This window comes from Pseudorca crassidens, chromosome 5 (assembly GCF_039906515.1).
Source record: "Pseudorca crassidens isolate mPseCra1 chromosome 5, mPseCra1.hap1, whole genome shotgun sequence".
NCBI classification, from domain to species: Eukaryota; Metazoa; Chordata; class Mammalia; order Artiodactyla; family Delphinidae; genus Pseudorca; species Pseudorca crassidens.
Window position 1 is genome coordinate 61,992,825 of NC_090300.1, and position 27,163 is coordinate 62,019,987.

At 35.6% G+C, this 27,163-nt stretch overlaps 1 protein-coding gene and 1 pseudogene across 2 annotated transcripts in view; both read left to right on the top strand.

Moving 5' to 3' along the window:
* Positions 1–27,163, top strand: part of PIK3CA (phosphatidylinositol-4,5-bisphosphate 3-kinase catalytic subunit alpha) — a 113,025-nt gene that overhangs the window by 45,879 nt on the left and 39,983 nt on the right. The gene's annotated exons all lie outside the window — the stretch shown is intronic.
* On the top strand, positions 16,544–16,642 carry LOC137225677 (U6 spliceosomal RNA; annotated as a pseudogene).

A 27,163-nucleotide genomic window follows, 5' to 3' on the forward strand; every position in this document is an offset into this window, starting at 1 on the left:
CATTCAAAGTGCATTTGAAACATTCATCAGGATGAGCCATATAATGGCCCACAAACATAAAATTTGTTGGTAAATATGAAAGGATTGAAATTACAGTGTGTTGAAATTATGCAGTATGAATTAAATTAAAGGAATTAAACTAAAAGTCAATACAGAAAGAAATAAGGAAAATTCCCAAATATGGGGAAATTGAATCATGTGTTTCTAAGTAAGCTATGGGTGAAAGAAGAATTCACAGAAGTTAGAAAATATTTTTAACTGAATGAAGAAAATATTTTAAACTGAATGAAAATAGAAATACAGCATATCAAAGTATTTGGTATGTAGCTAAAGCAGTGCTAAGAAATTAACTTATAGCTTTAAATACTTATATACTAGAAAAGAAGAAAGGTGTAAAATCAGTTATCTAAGCTCTTGCCTTAAAAAGCTAGAAAAGAGGGCTTCCCTGGTGGCGCACTGGTTGGGGGTCCACCTGCCGATGTGGGGGACACGGGTTTGTGCCCCGGTCCGGGAGGATCCCGCGTGCCGCGGAGCGGCTGCGCCCGTGGGCCATGGCTGCTGGGCTTGCGTGTCTGGAGCCTGTTGCTCCGCGGCGGGAGGGGCCACAGCAGTGAGAGGCCCGAGTATCGCAAAAAAAAAAAAAAAAAAAAAAAAAAGCTAGAAAAGAAATAGTAAGTTAAGCCCAAAGTAAATAGAAGAAAGGAAATAATAAAGATCAGAGCAGAACTCAGGTAAGTGGAAAACAGAGAAAGCCAATGAGATGAAAATCTCATTCTTAGAAAATTCAGTAAAATTGATAAACCTTTAACTAGAACAATTAAGAAAAAAGATGTAAATTAACAATATTAGGAATAAAAGAAAAGTGTTATTACAGATACATAGATACTTAACAAGATAATAAAAGAATATTATGAACAACTTTACACCAACCAGTTTGACAACTTAGGTGAAATGGACAAATTCCCTGAAAAATATAAATGACCAAAAACTGACTCAAGAAGAACTAGAAAATCTAAATAGACCTATATAGAATAAGGAAATTCAGTTAGTAATTAAAAACCTTCCAACAACAAAAAAATTCAGGCCAGTGACGTAATTGGTAATTCTGTCAAACACTGAAAAAAGAAAAAATATAATTCCTACCCAAATTTTCAGAAAATATAGGCGTAAGGAGAACATCACAACTCATTTTATGAGGCCAGTATTACCTGGATACCAAAGCCAAAGAAAGACATCACAAGAAAAGAAAACTAGCAGTGAATATTCCTCATGGACATAGACACAGAAATCCTTAACAAAATATTAGCATATTAAATCTAGCAATATATGAAAAGGATAATACATCATGGCCATGTGGGATTTATCCCAACAATGAAAGACTGGTTTAACTTCCAAAAATCAATTCAGTGTAATACATAATGCTAATAAGATAAAGTTGAAAAATTGTATGATCATCTCAGTGGATGCAGAAAAAGTATTTGACAAAATTCAACATAAACACAAACACAAACTGGGATGAAGGCAACTTTTTCAACTTGATAAAGAATATCTATGAAAACACAACTAAAATCATACCTCATGGTGAATGATTTTGTTTTTCCAATTAAGATCAAGAACAAGGCAAGGATGTTGCTCTCACCACTTTTATTCAGCATTATGCTAGAGGTCCTAGCTGATGCGATAAGAAAAAGAAACGAAAGGACAATACAGAATAGAAAGGAAGAAGTAAAACTGTTTTATTCACAGCTGGCACGTGTGTAGAAAGTTCTAAGGGATCTGCATTAAAAAAATTATAGAACTAATGCATCAATTTAGCAAGGCTGTAGGATACAAGATAATTAACAAGGATTAATTATATTCCTATATACCAGTAACGAACAATCCAAAAGTGAAATTAAAAAACAAAACCACATTAGCATTATGTAATTACTTAGAAATAAATTTAACAAGATATGCAAAGCCTGTGCACTACAAATTTTTGCTGACAGAAATTAAAGAAGATCTAAATTAATTGAGAGTTACATCATGTTCTTGAATTGGAAGACTGAATATTGTTAGGATGGAAGTTCTTATGAAATTGATCTATAGAGTCAATGCAGTTTGAATCAAAATCTTGTCAGTCTTTCATAGAAATTGAAAACTGGTTCCAAAATTTATATGGAAGTGCAAGGACATAAAGCAGCCAAAAAATATTTTTTTAAAGTATGAAATCTGAGGACTTAACAGTACCTGACTTTTTGGACTTGCTGTAAAGCTACAGTAGTCAATATAGTACAGTATCGGCATAAGGATTGACATATAGATGGATGGGGGGAAAATGAGAGTCTAGAAATAGAACCATGCTTAATGTAATTGATTTTTTACAAAGACACCAAGGTAATTCAAGGAGGAAGGAATAATCTTTTCAAAAAATGGTGCTAGGATGACTAGATATCCATATGGAGGAATTTTTTAAATTCTTAACACTAAACCCCAAAATTTATTTGAAATGGATCCTAGACCTAAACATAAATGATAAAAAAATAATCATGCTAAGCGAAAGAAGTTAGACACAAAAGATTCAATACTGTATGATTCCATTTATATAAATCTCTAGAATGAGCAAAGCTATTGTGACAGAAACCAGGTTAGTAGTTACCGAGGACCTGGGGTAGGAGTGGAGATGGACTGTAAAGTAAGAAAACTTTTCGTGATGAGTAATTGAAGTGTTTTTAACTTGATTGTGGTGGTAGTTTTCGCAACTGTGTACATTTGCCAAGACTCCTCGAATTGAATTTTAAGTTATACCTCAAATAAAGCTGAAATAAAAATAATACAATCATGTATTTTTAAAATACTATGAAAAGTTAATAAAAACAGCAGTTTACTACCCCTCGTTTCTCCTGTCCTGTCCCCCTAACCTGTCTTGTCCCGTGTCATTCTTCAGAAAAACCATTTTCAACTATTTTATCTACTTTTTCTATTTACCACCTTATAATAATGGGGTATATATATTCCTGTCTCTTGGTCCACCAATATTTAACATACATTGATTTCCTCTTATAACATGATTTTAACTCTCAATGCCTTCCTTCACCTTATCTTGTCATCCTGATGTATTTAACTATTACTTAGTGCTTTCATTAACCATACTTAGTGCTTTCATTATTATGACCATAAAAGTATTGTTCAACAGTGAAGCAAACAGCGCATATGATTATGTCTTTTCTTGTACAACTTTTGTTGTTGTTGCTGTTTCAATTAAATAATTACGTCAGTTTAAAATTTTGCTTAGTTAAGGTTGCATCTGAGTCTGTCTTCCCAGAGGCTTCAAACCATCTTTGTAATAATAACTTTCACCTGTAGGATAATTAGTTTGGTTATTTTCCTAAGATACCTTCCTAGAGCCTTCAATTTTTCTGATTTAATCTTCACTGCCCTTTAGGTCTGTTTCACAGCTGTTGTCTTATGACTTCTCTTTGCTCTTATCCTGGAAATTCCCTACCCCTGCTTCCTGTGTTGGAGGCTTGATTTCCCATGTCCCATACCTTCATGGTGTACCCTCTCATTTACAAGACGATACTCTCTAGTGGCTTCCTGAAAAGGGATAACTGAGGGGTAAATTGTTTGAGATTTTACATACCTGAATATGTCATAGTCTACTCCTGTAGTTATGTGGATACTTTTGGTGAGTGTAGAATTCTAGATTGAAAATCATTTTTACTCAGAATGTTTAAAGTATTGCTGCTGTAATATATTCTGGCTTCCCGTTTTGCTATTGCATGATCTAGTGCCATTCTGGCTCCTGATCTTTTATTTGGCTTGTGTGGGGGGTTGGGGGGTGGGTGGGTGTCTTTAGAAGTTATTATTATCTTCCCTTCAGGCCTGGTGTTCTGAAATTTTATGGCACTGTATCTTGGTGTGGGTCTCTTCCTTTATTGTGCTATGCACTCAGTAGGTCCTTGCTTTCTGCAGACTTACATCTTTCAGTTCTTGGACATTTTCTTGCCTTTCTTTTTTGATATTTTCTCTCTTCTGTTTTCATTGTTGTTTCTGGAATTCCTACAAGTCAGATATTAGACTTCCTGAATTGCTCTTTCTAGTTTTTTACCTTTCCCCCCTATTACTCATCTCTTTCTTTTTATTCTGCCTTCTGGAAAATTGCCTTGACTTTAAACTTTTATTGAATTTTTTTTTCAGCTCTTATTCTCTGATTCTTTTTTTCTTACTGGTTCCTCTTCTGGTTAATGATGCAATATCTTCTCTTATCTGAGAATATTTTAATTAGTTTCTTTGACATTTTCTTCTGTCCCATCATTCTCTTTGTTTCTCAGCACTCCTGTTTTGTTTTGGTCTCTGTCTTTAATATTGGAGGCTTCCTCAAAAGCATAAAGATCCTTGGCTGTCATTCATATTTAAAAAGTATTAAAAGCTGATAAAAAGCTCTGACTTTGAGGGCAGAGCTCTTGTCTGTTAGTGGACTGTGCTGTAGGAAATCCTTAAATGTCGTGATCTTACTCTATGTTAGTCAGTTTTGGCTTCTTTTCTGGAGAAAAATCTACCATCTCTTATGTGGGGCTACTTATATGTTCCAGAGATTTACTGAAGAAAGGGGCTTTGAATCTCATTAGACTTTCAAATAATCCTCTGGTTTTAGTCACAACTTTACCCTTAGCTATTTCTGTGTCTATTTAAGTCCAAAGACTTTGGGGTTTAGTTTTTCCAGAAACTATGCCTTCTGATTTCCGAAGGATTGGGAAGCCATTGACTACACTAAGAGGAGTTGGAGACCTGAAGTTCTAATAGTTCCAGGTATTTCCTTGTCCTGAACCTTTCTTTCTTTCTTTTTTTAATAGATCTTTATTGGAGTATAATTGCCTCACAGTACTGTGTTAGTTTCTGTTGTACAACAAAGTGAATCAGCCATATGCATACATATATGCACATATCCCCTCCCTCTTGAGCCTCCCTCCCACCCTCCTTATCCCATCCTTCTAGGTCATCACAAAGCACCAAGCTGATCTCTCTGTGCTATGCTGCTGCTTCGCACTAGCTAACTGTTTTACATTCAGTAGTGTATATATGTCAATGCTACTCTCATTTCACTCCAGCTTCCCCCTCCCACCCCGTGTCCTCAAGTCCATTATCTATGTCTACATCTTTATTCCTGCCCTGCCACTAGGTTCATCAGTACCTTTTTCTTTTTTTAATTCCATATATATGTGTTAGCATACATTACTTGTTTTCCTCTTTCTGACTTACTTCACTCTGTGTGACAGTCTCTGGGTCCATCCACCTCACTACAAATAACTCAGTTTTGTTTCTTTTCATGGATGTGTATATTCCATTGTATATATGTGCCACATCTTCTTTATCCATTCCTCTGTCGATGGACACTTAGATTGCTTCCATGTCCTGGCTATTGTAAATAGAGCTGCAGTGAACATTGTGGTACATGACTCCTTTTGAATTATGGTTTTCTTGGGATATATGCCCAGGAGTGGGATTGCTGGGTCGTATGGTGGTTCTATTTTTAGTTTTTTAAGGAACCTCCACACTGTTCTTCTTAGTGGCTATATCAATTTACATTCCCACCAGCAGTGCAAGAGGGTTCCCTTTTCCCCACATGCTTTCCAGCATTTATTGTTTGTAGATATTTTGATAATGGCCATTCTGACCAGTGTGAGGTGATAACTTATTGTAGTTTTGATTTGCAGTTCTCTAATAATTAGTGATGTTGAGCATCTTTTCATGTGCCTCTTGGCCATCTGTATGGCTTCCTCGGTGAAATGTCTATTTAGGTCTTCTGCCCATTTCTTAATTGAATTGTTTGTTTTTTTAATATTGAGCTCCATGAGCTGTTTGTATATTTTGGAGATGAATCCTTTGTCCATTGTTTCATTTGCAAATATTTTCTCCCATTCTGAGGGTTGTCTTTTCGTCTTGTTTATGGTTTTCTTTGCTGTGCCAAAGCTTTGAAGTTTAATTAGGTCCCATTTGTTTCTTTTTGTTTTATTTCCAGTACTCTAGGAGGTGGGTCAAAAAAGATCTTGCTGTGGTTTATGTCAAAGAGTGTTTTTCCTCTAAGAGTTTTACAGTATCTGGTCTTACATTTAGGTCTTTAATCCATTTTGAGTTGATTTTTGTTTATGGTGTTAGAGAGTCTTCTAATTTCATTCTTTTACATGTAGCTGTCCAGTTTTCCCAGCACCACTTATTGAAGAGGCTGTCTGTTCTCCATTGTATGTCCTTGCCTCCTTTGTCATAAATTACATCACCATATGTGTGTGGGTTTATCTCTGGGTTTTCTATCCTGTACCGTTGATCTGTATTTCTGTTTTTGTGCCAGTACCATACTGTCTTGATTACTGTAGCTTTGTAGTATAGTTTGAAGTTGGGGAGCCTGATTCCTCCAGCTCCGTTTTTCTTTCTCAAGATTGCTTTGGCTATTCGGGGTCTTTTGTGTTTCCATACGAATTGTGAAATATTTTGTTCTAATTCTGTGAGGAATGTCATTGGTAGCTTGATAGGGATTGTATTGAATCTGTAGATTGCTTTGGGTAGTATAGTCATTTTCACAGTATTGATTCTTCCAATCCAGTAACATGGTATATTTCTCCACCTGTTTATATCATCTTTGCTTACTTTCATCAGTGTTTTATAGTTTTCTGAGTACAAGTCTTTCACCTCCTTAGGTAGGTTTATTCCTAGGTATTTTATTCTTTTTGTTGTGATGGTAAATGGGATTGTTTCCTTAATTTCTGTTTCTGATCTTTTGTTGTTAGGGTATAGGAATGCCAGAGATTCCTGGGATTAATTTTGAATCTTGCAACCTTACCAAATTCATTGATTCGATCTAGTAGTTTTCTGGTGGCATCTTTAGGAATTTCTATGTATAGTATCATGTCATCTGCAAACAGGACAGTTTTACTTCTTCTTTTCCAATTTGTATTCCTTTTATTTTTTTTTTCTCTGATTGCCATGGCTAAGACTTCCCAGAAATATGTTGAATAAGAGTGGCGAGAGTGGACATCCTTGTCTTGTTCCTGATTTTAGTGGAAATGCTTTCAGTTTTTCACCATTGAGTATGATGTTTGCGGTGGGTTTGTCATATATGGCCTTTATTATGTTGAGGTAGGTTCCCTCTATGCACAATTTCTGGAGAGTTTTTATCATAAATGGGTGTTGAATTTTGTCAAAAACTTTTCCTGTGTCTATTGAGATAATCATATATGGTTTCTATTCCTTAATTTGTTGATGTGGTGTATCACATTGATTGATTTGCGTATCATGAAGAATCCTTGCACCCCTGGGAGAAATCCCACTTGATCATGCTATATGATCCTTTTAATATGCTGTTGGATTCTGTTTGCTAGTATTTTGTTTAGGAATTTTGCATCTATGTTCATCAGTGATATTGGTCTATAATTTTCTTTTTTGTGATATTTTTTTCTGGTTTTGGTATCAGGGTGATGGTGGCTTCATAGAATGAATTTGGGAGTGTTCCTTCCTCTGCAATTTTTTGGAAGAGTTTGAGAAGGATGGGTGTTAGCTCTTCTCAGAATGGTTGGTAGAATTTGTCTGTGAAGCCATCTGGTCCTGGACTTCTGTTTGTTGGGAAGATTTTAAATTACAGTTTCAATTTCATTACTTGTGATAGGTCTGTTTATATTTTCTACTTCTTCCTGGTTCAGTCTTGGAAAATTGTAACTTTCCAAGATTTGTCCTTTTCTTCGTGGTTGTCCATTTTATTGGCATATAGTTGTTTTTGGTAGTTTCCTATAATCCTTTGTATTTCTGCGGTGTCAGTTGTGATTCCTCCTTTTTTATTTCTAATTTTCTTGATTTGCGTCCTCTCCCTTTTTTTCTTGATAAGTCTGGATAAGGGTTTACCAGTTTTGTTTATCTTCTCAAAAAACCAGCTTTTAGTTTTATTGACCTTTGCTATTGTTTCTTCATTACTATTGCATTTATTTCTGCTCTGATCTTTATGATATTTTTCCTTCTACTGACTTTGGGTTTTCTTCTTCTTTCTCTAGTTGCTTTAGGTGTAGGGTTAAATTGTTTATTTGAAATTTTTCTTGTTTCTTGACGTGAGATTGATTGCTGTAAACTTCCCTCTTAGAACTGCTTTTGCTGCATCACATGTTTTAGGTCGTTGTGTTTTCCTTGTCATTTGTTTCTATGTATTTTTTAATTTCTTTGATTTCTTCAGTGATCTCTTGGTTATTTAGTAGCACACTGTTTAACCTCCATGTATTTGTCTTTTTTACAGTTTTTTTTCCTGTAATTGATTTCCAGTCTCATAACGTTGTGGTCAGAAAAGATGCTTGATACAATTCCAATTTTCTTAAATTTTCCGAGGCTTGATTTGTGACCCAAGATGTGATCTATCCTGGAGAATGTTCCATGTGCACTTGAGAAGAAAGTGTATTCTGCCACTTTCAGGTGGAATGTTCTATAAATATCAATTAAATCTATCTGGTCTATTGTGTCATTTAAAGCTTGTGTTTCCTTATTTATTTTCTGTTTGGATGATCTGTCCATTGGTGTAAGTGGGGTGTTAAAGTCCCCTACTATGATTGTGTTACTGTCAATTTCCCCTTTCATGTTTGTTAGCATTTGCCTTATGTATTGAGGTGCTCCTATGTTGGGTGCATAAACATTTGTAATTGTTATATCTTCTTCTTGTATTGATGCCTTGATCATTATGTAGTGTCCTTCCTTATCTTTTGTAACAGTCTTTATTTGAAAGTCTATTTTATCTGATATGACTATTGCTACTCTAGCTCTCTTTTGATTTCCATTTGCATGGAATATCTTTTTCCATCCCTTCATTTCAGTCTGTATGCGTCCCTAGGTCTGACATGGGTCTCTTGTAGACAGCATATATATGGGTCTTGTTTTTGTATCCATTCCCGCAGTCTGTGTCTTTTGGTTGTGGCATTTAATCCATTTACATTCAAGGTTATTATCGACATGTATGTTCCTATTACCATTTTCTTAATTGTTTTTGTTTTGTTTTTGTGGGTCTTTTTCTTCTCTTGTGTTTCTCATCTAGAGAAGTTTCTTTAGCATTTGTTGTAAAGCTGATTTGGTGGTGCTGAATTCTCATCACTTTTGTTTGTCTGAAAAGCTTTTGATTTCTCCTTCAAATCTGAATGAGCTCCTTGCTAGGTAGAGTAATCTTGGTTGTAGGTTTTTCTCTTTCATCACTTTAAGTATATCCTGCCACTCCCTTCTGGCCTGCAGAGTTTCTGCTGAAAAATCAGTTGATAACCTTATGGGGCTTCCTTTGTATGTTATTTTTTGCTTTTCCCTTGCTGCTTTTAATATTTTTTCTTGGAATTTAATTTTTGTTAGTTTGGTTAATATGTGTCTTTGTGTGTTTCTCCTAGGGTTTATCCTGTATGGGACTCTCTATGCTTCCTGGACTTGGATGACTCTTTCCTTTCCTGTGTTAGAAAAGTTTTCCACTATAATCTCTTCAAATATTTTCTTAGACCCCTTCTTTTTCTCTTCTGCTTCCGGGACCCTTGTAATTCGAATGTTGGTGCGTTTAGTGTTGTCCCATAGGTCTCTGAGATTGTCTTCAATTCTTTTCATTCTTTTTTCTTTATTCTGCTCTTTTACAGTTATTTCCACCATTTTGTCTTCCAGCACACTTATTCATTCTTCTGCCTCATTAATTATGTCACTGATTCCTTCTAGAGTAGTTTTCATTTCAGTTATTGTACTGTTCATCTCTGTCTCTTTGTTCTTTAGTTCTTCTAGATCTTTGTTAAACATTTTTTGTATTTTCTCAATCCATGCCTCCATTCTATTTCTGAGATTCTGGATCATCTTTACTCTCATTACTCTAAATTATTTTTCAGATAGATTGCCTATTTCCTCTTCATTTATTTGGTCTTGTAGGTTTTTACCCTGCTCCTTCATCTGTGACATATTTTTTTGCCATCTCATTTTTTTTTCCCCTTTTTTTAATGAGTGCGATTGTGTTCCTGTCTTACTGGTTGTTTGGCCTGAGGCTTCCAACACTGCAGTTTGTAGGCTGTTGGGTAGAGCTGGGTCTTGGTGCTGAGATGATGACTATTCCCTGGGGTCTGAGGTTCTCTGTTAGTCCAGTGGTTCAGACTCAGAGCTCCCACCGCAGGAGCTTCGGCCTGACCACTGGCTTGTGAACCAAGATCCCACAAGCCGCATGGGGTGGTTTGCTTGGGGGTTCTTCCTATCTCCTTGGGCGTCGGGGTCACCCACCAGCATCCAGCAGGTGCCCTAGTTGTCGGGAGATGTGAACTCTGCGTCTTTCCACACTGCCATCTTGACTCCTCCCCTCCCTGGTCCTGAACCTTTCTGAGGTTCTGTGAGAATTGGCTTGCTTATTATCTATAGACAGTTAAATTTAATATTCCTTACTTGACTTACCATTTTTTATTCCCCTGTCTGAGCTATTTGTAAATTAAAAAAAAAAAAATAGCCCTTTGTCATATATGTTGCAAATATATCTTCCCAGTTTGCCAATGGTCTTACAATTTGGTTTATGGTACTTTTGCCAAAAAATCTTTGACTTTTTAGTCATATTTCTCTATCTTTTTCTGTATGACTTTTCAGTATTGTAGCATTAATATATAAATAAACCATAGTTTTCCTTTATATGAACAATAACCAATTATATAATGGAAAAGAAGAACCCATTCACAAAATTAACAAGATCACTTATCTGCAAACAGTTATCTGTTATCTGTAACCGTTACCTGTTAATAAGCCATAACAGAACTTACATAAAGAAATCTTTTAAAATTCTACTGAGAAGGCAAAAATTTCTTGAACAGAATACGAAAAGCACTAATCATAAAAGAAAATTAGATAAATAGGACTATCAAAGTTAACATTTTTTGCTCATCAAAAGACAACAGGAAGATGAGTAGACATGCCACAGAATTGAAAAAAATATTCTTAGTACTTACAAGTGACAAAAAAAACTTATTTCCAGAATATATAAAGAACCTGAAATCAACATTTAAAAAAATCAACTATATGGGGCTTCCCTGGTGGCTCAGTGGTTGAGAGTCCACCTGCCGATGCAGGGGACACGGGTTCGTGCCCGGTCTGGGAAGATCCCACGTGCCGCGGAGTGGCTAGACCCGTCAGCCATGGCCGCTGAGCCTATGCGTCCAGAGCCTGTGCTCTGCAACAGGAGAGGCCACAACAGTGAGAGGCCCGCATACCGCAAAAAAAAAAAAAATCAACTACTAAATAAAAATGGGTAAAAGACACAAATAGACATTTCACAGAAGATATACAAATGGCTAATAACACATGAAAAGATTTTCAACATCATTAGTCATTAGTAAATGCAAATTAAAGCAATAGTGTTTTAATTTGTAGAGCTATCACTACCTACCCAGTAGAATAGTTAAAATTAAAAAGTGATACCACTAAATAGTTATGAGGATGTAGGCCAGCTGGAACTCTGTTTTATTGCTGGTGGGAATACAAAATGATCAACCACTTTGGAGAACTGGTAGACAGTTTCTTATAAAGTTAAACATAACATTTACCTTATGTGTCAGTTTACTAAAACCAGGTTTGATGGTTTGCTAGGAGGACTCACAGGACTCAGCATGTAGTCATACTCATTGCTGTGATTTATTACAGCAAAGGATACAAAGCTCAATCAGCAAACGGAAAAGGTTCGTTGGGAGAAACCCAGGGGAGACCAGGTGCAAGCTTCCAAGGGTCCTCTCCCAGTATAGTCACGCAAGGTACATTTAATTTCCCTAGCAAGGAGTTGTGACAACATGTGAAATGTAGCCAATCAGGAAAGCTTGTTAGAGATTCAGTGCTGCACAAGTATAGCTTTAGAGGCTGATCCCTCTGCCCAGCACATACCCAAATTTCAGAAGGAAAGCAGGCATTAGAAGTAAACCATATTGTTTCCAATGAACAGTTCAGGTACAGTGAGCTACTCTTATCAGTTAGGGGGTGGAAATCCTCCCAGTATCCAATATCCAAATTCCCAGACACTAACCAAGGGCTAGCTTTGCAAGCAGAACTTTTTAAGGATAAGCAGTCTATACTCTGTAGAACCCAGCATTTCACTCCTAAGTATTCACCAAGAGAAATAAAAGTATATGTCCACTAAAACAAAAACAATAAAAACTGATGTAAGAACGTCCATAGCCAAAACTGGGAATAGCTCCAACAACTGAGAATAGATAAACAAGTTGTAGTATATTTTGGAATGCTACTTGGTGATTTAAAGGAACTGATTAGTGATACATTAACAACATGGATAAATCTCAAAAATAATGAAGGAAAAGAAGCCAAGTACAAACGAGTATATACTGTGTGATTTGATTTACATGAAGTCAAGAACCAGAAATACTAATCTATAATTACAGAAATCAAAATGTGATTGGGGCATAGAGAGAAGTTAACTGGAAAAGAGCATGAGGGGACATTCTGGGGTAATAGAAATGTTCTGTGTCTTGTGTGGTGGTTACACAGGTGTAAAAAGCTATTAAAAATCATCAAACAACATTTACGATATAAGCAGTTCATCGTATGTTAATTATAATTCAATTTTAAAATAACTACTGAGGAACATTGAAAAATAGATGTGGAAATACATACTTGAATAGGAAGATTATTTTGTAAACATGTCAGTTCTATCTCAGCGTAAATCAGGTGTTCTTAATCAAAATATGACCAGGTTTTGCTTTGAGCTGTTTTTGAACTTAACAAAATGATTCTAAAGTTCATCTGGAATTGAAAGTCAAGTTTAATGAGACTGTGAGGGACTAGAGGGAAGGCATTTGGGTTGAATTTAAAGAATGATTGAAATGGCAATGAATAGGAATGGAGATTGAAGAAAGATCATGGACCCTATTTACAAATGCAAAGAAGACTGAAGAGAAAAGATTGATCCAATAGGATTAGAGTTTGGAGTGTGGGTCAGGAGGGGGAGAGTAAAGGCAGACCATTGTTGTAATGGTTCATGAGGCTTTGAGTTTGAGCTGTTTTGTAGATACTAGAGATTCATCATATTATTTTAATTGAGTAATGGTATAATTAGATGTGTGTTTTAGGTAGCCACTTCTAGTGACACTGTGGATAATGAATTGGGAAGGGGAAAAATTAAATAGTGTATGTTTTCAGGGCTTTTTGCCTTAGTTTATACTGCCCACTTAACCTGCTGTGCCCTCTGTACCTGTCAGAAATCCTTTTCATTTCATCTTATAGAAAGCAATTGCTTAATGAATGCTCATTGAATTATAAACAAGTCATTGTTCCATGTGAGAACTCTTTAAGGCCTAATAGTGATAGAGAAGATGGCCAAAAAAAAAAAAAAGATGAATTTGAGGGCAGTTTAGTGGATGGAAGTGACGTCATGCAAGAGGAGTTGAGAATTCCAAAGGTTCTAACCTTGGAGATTGAGAGAGTGGTGATGTCATGAAAAATCCCCACATTTGAGTAATAAGCAGAGTAAGAGGTACCAACAAAAGAAACAATTAAAGGAGTCCAGAAAAATACCACAGAAAGATTATTTTGACTTTTTATTGAGGAAACTTTGGGGAAAAACTTTAAATCATTTATAATATTAATAGTTCCTTACCTTTGTAATTTTAAGTTTTTAATTTTGAAGGTATTTTAACATGAGATATAACATATGAACCTGAGAACTTTTTGACATTTACCATTGTAGAAATATACACTTTTAGAATGTTCTCTATGTATACTGTATTGTAGTGACTTTGTAATAGATGCTTGAATAGCAAGAGAGAAGTAGAGAATGTGTGAGTGAACACATGTGTGTATGTGTCTGTATTTTGTCCTGGGAAAATGACATCCTGACAGGACAGAAGAACAAAAGAACAGTATTGAAAACAGCTAGAGTAAAGGTTGTTTTTCTGTCACCACACAGCAGATATGGAGAGTAGTAAAAGCAGACAGATGGACAGCTGTGCTAGTTTTGGAGTGTTCTAATAGAGAAAAGAAACATTCTGTTCCTTTTATTCAGAAAATGAATTTCTAGGCTAAATTACTGGTTTCAGTAATAAGTTTCATATTCTGACCAAAGAAACATTTTTTTTTACCCTGGGGATAATGACTCATGCTCTTCTCAGAGTTTTGCTTTTGTGGAAACTAAAGTGCAGTCATAAATACAGCACTGTTATTTGGATCTTAGTGTTAATGATACTATTGTGAGTAGACTAGTGATGGGTAAGAACACTAGTATTGTAAGGCCACTTGTAACAAAGGAACCAAGCACAGGCTTTAATTAGGTGATTCCTAGAGATGTAAAAGTCGATTAAAAATAAAAACTAATAAGCTAGTTATCATGATTTTGTTGATTATGCTATAAAAATAGAACATACTTTTATCTTTTTTAAAAAAAATACTTCATTGTTTTAAAGACTTTGTGACAGAAGGTAAATTTCTGACTTCCAGTAGAGACAGTGGAGATACTTTATTTTCTTCTGTGCATTCTTTTCTTATATCACTGAAAATTGGTATGAGAGTATCAAATTATAATCACATAGACCATAAAGCAACTATCAAATAATAGAGATTATTAGTATTGACTAGATAAGTTAAAAGTTTATGTTCCAGTTTTAGTTTAACCTTAATCTTGCAATTTAAGAAATAGAGGTTTAAATGTGCTCTTTATGTGCCGTAATAAAAGCTCTCATGCTGAATTTTCACCACATCAGGATTCTCCAATGTGTCCATTCCTGTAATAACCATTATTGAGCACATACACAAAAGTCTCTGTTAATGTCCCCCACAGTGTCTCTCTTCAACCTAGGAACTGTCCCGTATCTCTTCACTTTAATCTTTGCAATCGTTCTCTTTCTTGAGATACTACTCCCTAGTGAAGGTTTAGAATTTTAGCTCTTTAAGTTCCCTTTTTCAAACTTTCTTATGGCTCCCTCTGTGCATTTATTTTAATTTCAGCAAAATTAACTAATGAATCATAATGTGTGAAGCAGTTGTTGGGATAATAATTTAATGACTTACATTCAGTAACCAGTTTTAAAGTTTCTGTCAGTTGATACGTATTAAAGAAGCACTGTAACTTATTGAATTATAAGGTAATTTATTGTTTAACTTTATGCCTTAGATGATCAACTGATGACATATTAAGCAGCAGTGGATAAAATGGAAATATTCTACTTACTGATCACTTATTTTGCTGTTTATACACAGTTACACCCATTTCAGTTTGTCATTCTCATTGCTCTCATGTTAAGGTATAGTAACCATGATTTCCCAGATACTTGGTACATTGTACTATATCAAGTATACATGAATAGTGTTTGAAAAGGCAAAGTGAAACCCATCTACTAATATTTCTCTTCCATCATTAAATGGATTCTAAAGTATCTTACCCATATTGTGTTGGCTAAAAAATTGAGTTTTTAAAAAAATACCTATGCTTACATGACTACACATTGTTGTTGTTATCATTCGTAGGACTGCTTCTCTTCACATCTTGACTAGGTGATGTTTGTGCTGCGGTTAAGCTACCCTCTCTCTGATTGCGCTTCTGGGAGATCTGCATTCCTTTGCTTGCCAGACAGCTATCCTGTATTACTCCAAATTTTGCTTTAGTGAAGTAGCCCTTTTTACCAGATATCAAATACTGAAGTATGATAAATCACTATTAAATATGGTCAATAATTGCTTGCAGGGGAGTTTTTCACTATTACTAGTATAATACTGAAGTATTCTGTTATTACCAGAAAATGGAGCAGATGGCAAGGAGTTACATCAGAATATAATATTACTGTTTGGTCTTTATCGTTGAAAAAGCAAAATTTTTAAATCAAGTTTCTACTGTATTTCATGTCTTTCATCCAGTGTTGTAGCATCCCTCTTGAACTGTATTGTTACCTGTAGATAGACTTGGGTGGCACTCATTGAACAAATAATACAATATCTTACATTTATTAGAGTATAGTTTGAAGAAAATGGAACATATTTTCAAGTAGCTCTCTATAGGTTTATTTGATTAAGTTCAGTAAAACTAGGGACTGCTTGTTTTGGCCAATAAATTTGGCATGTGAAATAAGCATATTAAAAATAGACATTATATGATCATCTTAAGTGAAATTTAATGAAGTAAAATGTGAGTGCCCTATGCATTCTATGCTTTGTATCTATTCGTAGAATGCCAGTAATATATCAATAGATATGACATAAAAGAAAGAATACTTGAAGAGATTACTATAATGGCCTCTAAGAAAGGTAACCAGTTCAAGGAAAAGGGTGAGATTGTGATATTGGGACTAAAGGTTAATAGCAAGGGCAGATAAATAACTAGACAAAAATGTCAGGGATCTATGTATTGATATGATAACCAAGGTTATGCAGTACATCTTCGGCCAGATTTCCCCAGTCTAATCTAAATTAAAAACTAAAATATATTTTCATGACACTGTATTATACTGATGCTTAATTTTGTAATACAGCCATTGGGGACTATGCCTTAGGATGAATGAAGCTAAAGGTAAGGCCCTTCTGGTATTTTTAGTGAAAGTTCATTGGATAGTACCTGTTTCCACAGAAAATATACTAAAATTAGAATGACAGCAGAAGACTAGCATGGTCCCTGTGTAAGGCTGATACACACATTCAAGAAGTACTCCATATTTTTAAGTTAATGTTTTTATTTGACTCACCAGCAGGCTGTTTTCCTGCCATAAAGGAAATTGGTGGAGTCCAGTTGTACTTTCTTCTTAGCCTGTGAGTATTCCCAGAATCACCACCATGATCATTGCAGCACATTCCAGACCTTGTCATTCAATTTTGAAAATATTGTCCTTGCAGCAGCCAGTTACAGCAATGATATATAAATATATGCTTTGTTCATTATTTGTGTGTGGTAGTATGTAATAATAATTACAGACACTATAGCTTAAGTTTAATGACACTGCATAAAACTCAGGAAGTAGAGAAATCCATTGGAAACTGTAGACCATAATGAAGCTTTATGATTGGCCCCTCATTCTCTCTCCTAGATAAGTTTGGCCTTGTGACAGATAGTACAATCTATAAAATTTGGAATGTTAAGTTGGTAAAAAATGAAAATAATACTACCAAAGTAAAGAGACTTTCTATGAAATATATCTGGATGCAATTAGGTGAATATATTATGTCTGCTAGTACCCCTAGTCAGAGTTGCTAGCTCCAACTTTATTGGATCAAACTAGACTGAAAATTTACTGTGTTGGTATTTAGGGTGTTTTTTTCCTTTCTCTATGGATACTAACTACTTGTTCTGTACAAGGAGGATAGAGCAACTCATTTTACTGAGAAATCTGTAGCTGACACAAATTTCACTTTGTTTATAATGATAGCTTAAGACTTGTTATGCAGGACTCATCTTTTCATCATTGTCAGGAAAGACCATAAGGTTAATCAGTGGGGTGCAGACAAGTTTCAATACATCTAGACACTAGAGAGGTGCCACCAGAAGGAATAGTAATTGACTAGAAGTCCCAATAGTGACCAGATTATGTCTTCATCCTCTGACATAAGGAAATAAGGTAGCTGTTCATTCTTGATAAAGAGAAGAAAAGACAAAGAACAGTGTGAAGCAAATGTTTTCCAAAAGTTCATCTGCCCTCACCCATAGTAGCAGGAGAACTTGAAAGATGACTGTTGAGATATTCAAAGCCATGGAAAGGCTTATGAGGGCATTATGCTAAACCAGAAAGAAACAAAAATAAAAGAGGAAAAGCCATTTGTAAACTTCAGGAAGAGAAGTTCTCATTCCTGATACGGAAACATCTTGCCTTCAGCTTATTACAGGTCTTTAAAAGAATCAAGTCAAGTGAGCTAGAAGACACATTGCTAGTGTTACCTTTTTCTAGATGTTTTAATTTAATTAAGATATTTACTGAAGATATTCTTAAACTCTTTAATGAATTTATCTAGATGGGCCCTGGATGATGTACTCTTTTGTCTCTTCAAAGGAGTACATCCAAGTCCCGGATAGGTGTTAGCTTCATTAGTGTAAAAAAGAGTGAAGTTATGTTTTGTGAAGCCCCAGACTTTGGAAAGAAAAAGAGGGGAGAATTAATTTTGATACTGACTTTAAGTTGGAAAGTAGATCCCTTTTATACTTTTTTAAATGAACCCATCAATCAAGAAAGGAACAGTGTGTAGTTAGCATCATCTATATAACTCCAAGTAATAAATAGTAATAAATAGACTTTCTTTCTGAAATATATGGGACATGAGTCTCATTTGTAAAGGGGAATTAGGACTGTGAGGCCTATTTTTTGGTTATCATCAGTAATAAGTTTGGTTATAAACTTTGACTTCTAAGAGATTAAGCTTTCAGGACCTTTTCTTTTCATCTTCCATGGGAGCTAAAATTTTTGCTTACCAGGAAATTGGAGTAACATTTCAAGAACTGCTCCATATTTTGCATTTCTTTGTAGTAGGCCATGCTTCCTTACTGGGCTGTTCTCTTCATTGATCTCACATTGGTTAAATTTTCATGGAGGCAATCAGGTGCATAATTAGGCTTCTGTTTTCACTGTTGTGTTGAAGTATACTCTTGATTCTTAAATGTAAATACATCTGCTAAACTTAAATATAGAGTTGTTTCTCTCTGTATATAAAAGATACTACTTTGTAACCATTTTTCAAGGAAAGTACCTTTTTTCTCATTAAAAAATTACCCTTTACATTATACCAAATTTCCTTTAAGTATTGCTTCTGTGAACTAAATAGTATCTTACTAAATGTACATGAGCTATGTTGTTGGTTTTTAGCCCCAAAAGATCATCGATCATCACTGCTTATTTCCAGTCAATCCAGATATAATTAAAAGGCATTTATTTTAACATGAAGAGAAAGTCGGTAGTATGGTCTATTTTATTCCCCTTTACTTCTTGCTTTCCCTCACTGGTCATTATTTTTTTTCAGTCCAAAGAACCAAAAATACTTGTTACCATGACTTTGAATTTTTATTTCTATTATTCATTGCAATTTTCCTCCTTTTTCTTTAAATGAGAAAAACCAGTAGAATCTCATGTGTAAACTTAAAGTAGATTTTACAAATTATGTATAGCATAATTCTAAAATAAGAATTTCTGTATTTCCAGCTGCTTTTGTCTTATGTCTCTTGTGTTTTATCATTATTGAAATATGTTAGATGACCATTTGATGTTTATGCTCTGCTGAGAATGTACGGACTGAGTTAAACAGGCCTCATCCTTTAGGAATTTCATGTTTCAGTAAGAATACAGAGACAAATACAAAGATGGGGACAGAGACATCTGTACAGATATCAAATATATCAATAAAATATTCTGCATCAAAAATATTTTTTAAATCATTTAAAAAAATATCTTTCATCTCCTTACAATAGGCCTGAAACAATAAAGTTGTGTCCCTTTCTGGACACGTGGATCTAGATAGCATTGATCCAATAGATAAGAAGAGGGAACCTTTATTGAATTTTTATGCTCCAAGCACTATACTAAGGATTTTTTTACATGTATTATCTCATTTAATTCTTATAACATCACTATGAGGTAGTAACTTTTTTTTTCACTTTGTGCAAATAAAGAAACTGACTGAAATTTCCTCTCCTGGGGAAGTCTTAATAATTGCAGAGTTCTTCATAGGGTCAGCAGAGCTGAGGGTGATGGAGCGAGCAGTGATCTGAACCAAAGCAAAACCCTCAGGTTAGACCATTTCTGCTCTGCCATTAAAATAAGACTGTTTTCATATATGCTACTAAATACTGAATAATACCATAATTGAAAAAACGTAGAGGTTTCTAAAACATTTTCAGGTTCCTTGGTTATTCATTTGTTACAGGTGTTAAGATGTTAAAGCTTAAGTCACCTGGTTAGATTCTCTTTATGGAATGGTTAGCTTTGTTCGTTTCTTTAGGCAGAAGGAGGCACCCTTAACCGTGTCCACCTGTGTTACCAATGCTTGCTATTAGTCACAAGGTGGCCTGATTAATAAAGAGGAATCAAAGAATTGGAATTTACTACTCTTTTCTACAAATAGAAAAACAAGGCAAACTATTAATGTATTTTTTATTTGAAGTATTATTCATTAAGTGAATGGGAATTCTAGAGTTACCTGATTTACAGTTTACTTCTGACTGCCTGCTGCCTGTTTTACATGAAGCTGTGATAATCTGTCTTGACTCCCTCACAAAGATGAGAAAAATATTTTCTGGAAAACTTTGTCAGTGTGGAATCATTTGTCCTATTAAATTGTGTGCTACTATGAAATATCTCTTACTGTATTTTCCACATTGTTTAACTATATTTACTTCATAATCCTGTCCTTCCAATTTTCACCTCTATTAATATTTAGGCCCCTTTGAGCTTAAATTTTAAGAAATTTTAATTTATCCTATCACACAGTAAAATTTGAATTTTTATAAGCTCAAATTGGGAAAATTAGTGACTATATTTTGAGATCTGGTATGTTTTCTTTATGTATCTATATAAAACATGAAAATTATAATTTAATCTAAGATCAAATATTTATTAATCTGTATTTCACCTTATTAATGACTTATGTTTGTTTACCACATTTTTTTTAGTTAAGCGTTTTTTTATTAATTTATTTACTTGGCTGCGGCGGGTCTTAGTTGCGGCACGTGGGCTCTTCGTTGCAGCGCTCAGGCTTCTCTTCTAATTGTGGCGCGCAGGCTCTAGCGTGCACGGGCTCAGTAGTTGCAGTGCAGACTTAGTTGCCCCATGGCATGTGGGATCTTAGTTCCCCGACCAGGAATTGAACCCATGTCCCCTGCATTGGAAGGTGGATTCTTAACTGTTGGACCACTAAGGAAGTCCCTGTTTACCACATTTGATTCTGCTACACATTTGTTCACATTTATTGATAATCAAAAATCTGTCAGTAGAGGGACTTCCCTGGTGGTGCAGTGGTTAAGAATCCACCTGCCAATGCAGGGGACACGGGTTTGAGCCCTGGTCCGGGAAGATCCCACATGCCGCGGAGCAGCTAAGTCCGTGCACCACAACTACTGAGTCTGAACTCTAAAGCCTGCGAGCCACAACTGCTGAGCCCAAGAGCCACAATTACTGAGGCTGCGTCCCACAACTACTGAAGCCCGCATGCCTAAAGCCCATGCTCTGCAACAAGAGAAGCCACTGCAATGAGAAGCCCATGCACCGCAACAAAGAGTACCCCCGCTCTCTGCAACTAGAGAAAGCCCGCGTGCAGCAATGAAAACCCAACACAGCCAAAAATAAATTTATTTTTTAAAAAAAACCATCAGTATAAACATTGCTGACCTAGACCTTAATTGTCATTATTTTAAAAATCCATTAGCAAGACCCTTCCTAAGCCCATCTATGGACCTCATGTTAGGGAACGCTTATGTTATATAATGCATTAAATCTCTGAAATGTATTTTCATAACACCTTTTTTATAGCACTACAAATTTAATAGTGAAAATGAATTGCATCACCTTCTAAAGGAATTTAAATTTTCTATATCCTGGTCATGAGAACTTGATTTTCCAACCCGAAGTTGTTAAGGTCTGTCTGAATCACTAAAATAATGAGTTAAATCTGTTTTCTCATGATCTGCTTGTAAAGGTTAGTGAAGGACAGCACTTTGAAAGAAATGGATAATACGCATCCTTCCAGAGCTCGTGTATATTACAGCTGTCTGTTTGGACTCACTCCAACAACAGCTCAGTGACTCTTAGAGGAAGAGAATTTTAGAGGCCCTAACTGGGGCTCAGAATAATTGTACTGAAAGACACTTGCTTCCCATGCATAACCACTGCAGTGAAATTTGTTTAAAATGGTTTCTTATCCCTTAAATCTAATTGATCTCTCAGTGCTTTTGATTTTCCTTTACAAGGTATCTTCGTCTATCTCTTTTCTTGCTTATTACTGTTGCTACCACTCTTTTGTTCAGGGCCTTGTTACATTTTCCCTGGGATAATTTCAACAAATTAGTTTTCCTACTTACTCATTTATGCTGTAGGATTATAGTGACCCAAATAAAGACCCTATTCTGGAAAAGTTCACAGTCTATCAGGAAGTCAAACATGGATGTAGATAATATAATAATAATGTATTAAGGTACAGTTATAGAAATACATAAGAGGCTGGGTAACATTAAGAAAGGAAGTAATTAACTCTGGAAGTAAATATTAAAGAGATTAATCAAACCATGGAATTATTGAGATTTAAATCATGTTATTTCTGTAGTAAGTGTAGAGGCAAGTTTTTGTTCTCTTGTTCTAAATAAACTAAAGGTTCATTTGTAATTTTTTAAAAAAACAGAAAAGTTTTAATGAGCAAATAGATGCAGCTGGGATGCAGCGGTGGCAACTGAGTTAGCCACAAAACTACTTTAATGTTTTCCTGTTGACCTATCTGAGAATGAGGGTAGAAAATATCTTGTCAACATATGTCTAAACAGATACACATTTGTAAATGTGTCCGTGAAATCAGATAACATTTGCTAAATGTATCAGTTAAATAAAAAAATGGTGTTTGTAAAACCTTTGGTCATTCAACATTTATGCAGCTTCTATATTTGTGGGACATATATATCTAGAAAATACAAGGTGCTTATTTTAGCAAATTGTGGCTGTTTGGGGTGATTAAGCTGCAATCGAGTCCATATAGATATCCCCTAAGTTTGCAAGTGTATGCTTAAAAATAGCTTTCTTATTTTTAATGACTTTCTGATGCAGATGTAATATTGATATTTTAGAAACAACTATTTTAAACATAATATACTTCTGAAATTAAAATCTGAATTAAAAATATATAAGATATGCTTTATGTATATTTTAAAGTAATCAAGTTAGAAAAGGTCTCTGCTGTCTTAGCCAGTGTTTATAGAGACTCATAATCCACAGTCAACTAATAGTTTTCTGTACTCTGCCTTGGTGATATTGACTCTAGAGTATTGTACTAGATTTTGGTTCCTGCATTTTGAGATGAATATTATTAGCAAAAGAACACATCCAGTGATGGCAAAGAAGATGACAACAAACTGTCTCACCTGAATTATGGTTAAAGGAATTGGGATTAAAAGACCTAGGGAAAATTCTAATCTCTGTCAATATGTTCAGAGATAGAGAAGGCAGAACTGTTGGAATAAAGAAGTTTAGGAATAACAACCTTTAGGAATAACTTTAGAAGTGCTTCACAAAAACTTCTGCATCAGTTAGTGAGCTCCTAACACTGAAAATATTTAAGTGACTTATGAGATACTTCAGCATTTCAAGATTTTAACTTCACTGGCTTAAAATTAATGTCTTTGTTTTTGTTTTCAAAGTACTTAGATTGAAAGTATAGGGTTGTGGTTGTAAAGGTAGGGTTGGGATGACTTATTAGCCATTGTGCATTTAGAAAATTCTCCAGTTGCTATCAAGTAATTCTGATACCTTTTCAGAGGTAGCAAACTTTTTCTGTAAAAAGCCAGATAGTAAATATCTTAGGTTTTGCAGGCCACATGGTCTCTGTAGCACCTGCTCAACTCTACTGTTGTAGTGCAAAAGCATCGTTGACAATACGTAAACATGGTTTATTGGCTGTGTTCCAATTAAACTTTATTTACAAAAGCAGGTGGTGAGTTGGATTTGGCCTGTGGGCCATAGTTTGACAACCCTTGCCTTAAAGGATGAAATCTGGAAATAACATTTTAATATAAATGGAGAAAGGCTTTCAATTTAGGAGTTAAAAACAAATTGTCAAAATGTCATTGTCTTTTTGGGCTGAAAGTGCACACTAAGTGTTCAAAATACTGAATTGCCCATTGAAGTAAGAAGCCTTTCACTATAAAAGTCAAGTGACAGTGGAGAGTCTGAGACTATCTTCTACTGTTCATTTCTGCTGCATATTTTGTCCTTAAAGGTGTGTTTACTCCTGCTGAGCAATATCATCCATCCCGCATGGACTGCTAATGCAGACAGACCCAACCCCTACCAAGACATAAATGCAGGTTCAGTCCTTCTAAGAACAAAAAAGACTTTCAGTGCCTCCTGCCCAAGCACAGTAATTTTTAACAGTAATTTTAATACCAGAACAAGGAAGTAAACAGAAGTCCCTGATCAGCAAGGTATCTGTTACATGTTTTGTTCTAACCTCATAAAGCAGAGGTTCTCATATCATCATTTGGTCTGTTGGCCTTTAGCTAATAGACTGTTAGAAAACGATGGTCAAGTGTGGATGCTGAGTAGAAATGAATAACAGAAGAACAGGAGGCTACTCTCATAAGGCAGTCTGGCCACAGCTGAGAAGTGACCATTGACTGCTAGAAAACCAGGGGATGAGAGCGTTTTTAAATCAGTCTCCACCCTGGGATCATTGGTTTTAGGGTCAGAAATACCCTCAGACTCCTCAGTAATACTGAAAAGCTTTGCTATCTTGTATTTTCGTATAGCACAGTAGTTCATTTTATAATGAGGACTGTAATTCATCAAGAAAAGGGTAAGTTGTGAAATATATTTATATATACTCTTTTAGGAAAACAGAACTGCCCCAGTTGAAATAACTCATTATTAGATATATTTAAAAATTAGGATAGGGCTTCTCTGGTGGCGCAGTGGTTGAGAATCTGCCTGCCAATGCAGGAGACACGGGTTCGAGCCCTGGTCTGGGAGGATCCCACGTGCCGCGGAGCAACTAGGCCCCTGAGCCACAACTGCTGAGCCTGCGCGTCTGGAGCTTGTGCTCTGCAACAAGAGAGGCCGCAACAGTGAGAGGCCTGTGCACCGCGATGAAGGGTGGCCCCCGCTCGCCGCAACTACAGAAAGTCCACGCACAGAAACGAAGACCCAACACAGCCAAAAATAAATAAATAAATAAAATTAAAAAAAAAAAATTAGGATAAGCAAAACCAATTTATTTCCTAACAGTTCTGAATAATTGTGATTTGTCAATATGTGACTATTTAGTCCTGGCATTCTGAACTCCAAAGCCCAATAGAGTAGTTCCTTGACTCTTAAAGTGTTTTCTTTCTAACAAATACATTTTTGTCACCTCAGACCTCCAAATTGCATAGATTCATATTTTAAATATTAATCTTAGAGTGATTTATCCCCCTCTACTGCTTTTCAAATAAGTTTTTCTTTGTAAATAGGTTATGCCCTTAAGTTTGGATAATTCCACCTTCTTTATCAACATTTAATTTTTTCTGTAGTGTAAAGGCCATTTATTTAAAACGTTACGTACTCTGATTTCTTAACTTTAGGGATTTTCCTCCAAATTTGGGAAATTGAGAAGATAAAGTTTTTACACCTTGGTTTAATGTTTATTTGGTTATATCCTATATTTAAAAACAATTTTTTTAAGAAATCTGAATTTAAAAATCATGAAAAAAATGTCATGTCATTCTTGTGTTCAAAATACTTCAGAGACTCCGTTTTACTTAGAGTGTACTACATAAAATTCAAACTCCTTAAAATGGAGTCTGCTCACCTTTCTGGCCCCTGCCTACCTCTCACCCCTCCTTCTTTATCACATATCCTACCTATTCTCATGCACTTCATACTCAAGTAATAAAAACAGCTTGTATTGCTGGTAAAAGGTGCATTCTTTCATGGTCTGTGACTTTGCACACATACTCTTGTGGCAATCTAAAACACCCTCCTCGTCTAGCTCTCCCATGTCCAAGCCACCTCTTCTCTGCAAAATCCCTACTAATCTGTAATACTCAGACTTTACCTCTGTGATGCCTTCCCTAGCCTCCTCAGGCAGTTGGAGATTTCCTGTGACTTTTCCAAAGTTCATATTCTGTCTTATAACAATTTTCCATTGTTAAAGTTGTTCCTGTGTCTTGTCTTTCCCCAGTAAACTAAACAACCAAAGAGAAAGCATTTATTTACCATTGTTTTCATACTATTTAACCTAGAACCTGGCACAAGCAAGTATTTCTCCAAAAAGGAGGATTCCTCACACCTAAGCCATAAATAGCTGTACCAATTAAATGGGGATACTAGGGGTTTGGGGAACTAGAAGCAGCTGCAAAAGTACCAGCATCTGAGCCACATTCTAAACTCATCTGTGAGCCTTGCAATACCAGTGCTACCTTCAAGTTTCAGCACTTGACACTGGCGCTGCTTTATGAAGCTGAAGCTCCTTATTTACTTGCTTCCCTCTGTAAAAGAACCCAAGCTCCTTTTTCCCATCCCTAACTGATGCTCGTCCTGAATAATTCATAATAGCTTGAAAAGATAATATGGGTATACTTAACAGGTTTATTAATAATATTTAACATTTTTGAGTGCTTACAGTGTGCCAGTCTCTTTGCTTACATGTTTTTCATATATTACCTCATCTAATACCACAGTCTGATGAAGTATATGCCATTATCCCAACATAACAAATTGGGGCAGTGGGTGGCAGGGGTGGGGAGTGATATAAGGTGTCATGAGATGAATTAAACTGCTCAAGGCCATACAACTATTAACTAAGGCAGACAGAATGTGAATCCAGTGTAACTTCAGAGCCCATTCTCTTATTTACCACCAGTGAATATTCCTGCCATAACTGAAGCCCAAATAGCAGCATGGTTATAATGTACACTTTGAAATCATCTAGACCTGGATTCAAAATCCGTATCTAACATTTACTGGTGGCGAATAACTTTACTTCTCTGATCTTCGGTTTTCTCATATGTAAAATGGTTATTACCTACACCAAAAGGGTTATTGCCTGCATAAGTGCAAGATGCATACTAAATACTAAGTGTTAGCTCCATTTGCCTCTTCTACACTTCTGTTCTTGTGAGCTCTGAGGTAGTGGTTTGAACAGAATAAGGCCTGGCAGAAGAAGACAAAGTTAGCTTCCTCTCTCTTCTGTATAGTACTACCAGAGTGTCGACCAGTGCCTGCCTTCCAGGATCGCCAAGTGTTTTATAGCTGTGATTGCATTTATTCTCTTAATGAGAAGGGCATGTCTTGAGTATTTACTAGTTGTTAATTGCCCATAAATATACTATAGTAGAATAAGGATTAGAATCAGTGATCTCCTGTTGTACTAGACTTCTCTTTTGCTAATTCTTAGGAAACATATGGGACTCTGGGGGTTGTTATTTATTATATATAAAATAGTTGCCTGCATGATTCCGTAACATAGATCAGTTAGTGCCATTCAACAAAGAAAACTATAAACACAGCTGCTGTTTTAGTGTGGTTTGTGG